Source organism: Podarcis tiliguerta (genome assembly GCF_965153285.1).
Source record: "Podarcis tiliguerta genome assembly, chromosome: 3".
Taxonomy (NCBI): Eukaryota; Metazoa; Chordata; class Lepidosauria; order Squamata; family Lacertidae; genus Podarcis; species Podarcis tiliguerta.
This window is the reverse complement of record NC_139536.1, coordinates 118,511,373-118,514,765: the sequence shown is the minus strand read 5'-3', so window position 1 is coordinate 118,514,765 and position 3,393 is coordinate 118,511,373.

Here is a 3,393-nt window from a genome sequence, read left to right as displayed (position 1 = left end):
GTTTCCTGCTTGGCAGGGGGTTGGACTCGATGACCCTTGTGGTCTCTTCCAACTCTATGATTCTATGAATCTATGATTCCGTTAAGAGATCCCTATATGTAAGCCATTTTTCCTTCTTATCTATTTTCCTATAGATGTTGCTTCTATTGGTGACAGCCACCAATCTTTATACCTCTCCCACATAATTTTGAAAGTGATCTTCTGCTTATATGGTTATAGAATCCTTTATGTATTTTCCCTTTATTGTACCATTCATACGCATGCCATCCAAACCTGTTGTCATGTCCCTCCAATTCTAATACATCTGTATTATCCAATTTGACCCAGTCCTGGATCCAGGCAACACAAGCTCCTTGAGCCATTCCTCCCCCCCTCCCTTGAAGCAGGGGTGGCCCTGCCCTGCCAGGGCTGCTTTTCCATGGCAGGGTGGGTGGGGGCTCTTCCGCACCAAAACAGGAGTGTCTGCTGAAAGACTCCTGTCCAAACGACCTGATCCACATGAGCCACAAACAATACAAGGAAACAAAGACAGCTGCAAAAGCAGCAGCCCAGTTTGCCTAAGGCACAGCTTGCCCATTCACCAGCACGCTAGCCCAGTGGCCTCTGCTGCCCTTTGGAGGGACTCCCTGATTGGTCAATGGGCTCCCTAAAATACATTTCCTATGTCTATTAGTCTTTTCTCCCCTCCCTGGGAACTTCTCCTCACCCGGCACCTCACGGGGGGGGGGGGGGCTCCGGGGGGAGGCATCTCCCGTGCATGCAGAAGGTCCCGGGCTCAATCCTGACATCTGCAGATCAGGCTAGAAAGGTCTGTGTCTGAAGCCCTGGAGATCCCCTGCCAGTCAGGGAAAACCAGGCTGAGCTGCGTGGACCAATGACCTGACTTGGCAGAAGGCAGCTTCCTGTGTTCCTGCGTGTTTCACCGCTCCCGATAATCTTTGGCACCAATTGCGGCAGAAGTCCAGGGCTCTACCTGTTTCCACCCCACCCCCATACTGTGCTGTCTTTAATTGTTGTATTTGTTCTGTGAGCTTCCCAGAGACTTTATGTTATGGAGCAGCAGTAGACATTCGGTACATGAATGTCCCATTGAGTGTGATGGGACTTACGAATCAGCAAGAGGAAACAAGGTTGGGCCTGGCTCGAAATGGCCACGATCACCAGAGATTGTTTCGGTTTGCCAATTTGTTGATGAAATGGCCGTGGGATCCCAGTAAAGGGTTCCTCTTTGTCTCCTGGACTTGGCAGAACTGAATAAAGGCTTGGCTACAATGATATCCTTCACTGAATCTCTACCTTTAGTGAAAATTTCCCTCAATTTCTCCCTGCCTTCATGGGAAGTCTCCAGTTGTTAGCCACTCAGCCGCTATTTTGTAAGACTTTCTCAATAAAAAATCAAGTTTCCAGAAAAGTTCTGATCTCAACTTTGTTGACTACACAATCCCTTGATTCTTCTGTTTTAGATAAAAAAAATATGCTGGTTGTGATTAAGCTCTAACCAACAGACAACAGCTTGTTCTCTGGAAAAGAGGCAGAGCTGCAGAGCGAAATGGACATCTGAGCCAAATTCTCCCAGTTGCTCATGTTCTTGAAGGGTTTATCTCCTGAACACAGAAAAGTAGTTTGGAAATGAGTTTGGAAATGTAATAGTGGTAAGAGCAGATGCTAACTAGAAATCTACTGCATACACATGCACACTTTTACAGAGAAAGTAATTGCTCCAGAAATACATTTTCCTTGAGAGAGGCCAGGTTGCAGAGCCCTTCCAAGAACGGGCAGTGATTTAGAAAGCGAAACTTGCATCCCTCCACCAACACAGACCTCTCTGCCTTCTGCCTCCCAAACATGTGCACCGGCAGAAAGCTCGTTGGTATTCCTGCCATTGGAGCCCAGTGGAAGGTGCTGAAGTGCAGCTCTCTGAGGACAGGTCTGAGTTAGCTGGGGATCTACTAGATGCTGAGCTGCTCTCCCAGCTGGCACTGGCCAATGCAAAGCCAGATGCAAGGGTTGTCAAGTTGGCACAGGAATTGGGTTCATCCTGCCTGCCCTCCTTCCTTCCACTGCCACCGCCGTGAGAGTCCAGGTGGCAGATGTGGTGGAAGTTCTGCCTCTTCTGACTTCTGGTTCCTGTCTGCCTTATGGATGCTGCTCCCACGATAGCAGAGACCGTTGGCGAAGATAAACAAGGGTGATTTTAGGGTAATTGTCCTTGCAAGCTCCCCCTAGGGCCCAGGGGGAGTGAGCTTCACTTGCAGATTGTCTCGGTACCTGGCTCTCGCTCTGGCATGGAATCTGGGAGGCAGGGAGACACCAAGTACAAAAGCATTTCCCCTCTCAGTAAGCCCCCTACGCAGCCATTAATGAAGCAGAGGCACTTCTGTGTATTAGAGTGAAATAGAACTAATATATAGACTCTTGCTGGAATAGATGGGACAAGATCATAAACTGCCAAACTGAAACAGCTACAAAGCCGTTACGACTCAAATTGAAAAGAAGACTTCCTTCAATACGGTATATGTGTGTGTGGGGAGCGTATACCCTTTGCTACATAAATGATTCAGCAACACTCCCCCCCCCCAAATGCTAATAAAAGGCTAAAAGGCAAGAAGAGAATGGGATTATATTTATGGATTACAACAAAAATTAGAACTGTGTGAGAAAATTGAAATGGATTTAAAGCATCCAACTTTCACTGTACTGCTATGGGAGGACCTGGACTTTGGGCTTTGAAGATCTGCCAAGGCTTTGGCAGGACACCAGATCGTTATTGAGAGAGTTGACCAAGGAGGAGATACTGGAGTCTTGTTAAAGCATTGGTGGGATGCCAGTTCACTCTTAATTTAGACTCAAACAATAACAAACAAACAAAAAAAGATGGCATGTGATGCAGTCGAAAATACAGCCTCATTTTCTGGGAACAAAGGAAAAGAAAGAGTGAAAAAGCGGAAGTAGCGATGCAAAAAAGATGGAGAACAGGAAGAATGAAGACAGCATGGATGAGATAAACATCACACACAGGAAACATTTGGGATACAGAACTCTTCTTGCAGGATTTCTTTTTAATAAATGTGTTTTTCGAATGGAAGTCAAAAACTCTGTAGCTGTTGATAAAGGACTAAGATCAAGACTGAATGTAATGGGATTAATCAAAATTTGGAAGCAGGATGAAATCAAATCATTTCACCTAGAAATCTAGCATGTGGAAAGTAACAAAATGTATAATTGGCTTTATAATTGATATACAGTGGTACCTCAGGTTAAGTACTCAGTTCGTTCCGGAGGTCTGTACTTAACCTGAAACTGTTCTTAATCTGAAGCACCACTTTAGCTAATGGGGCCTCCTGCTGCTGCCGCGCCGCCAGAGCACGATTTCTGTTCTCATCCTGAAGCAAA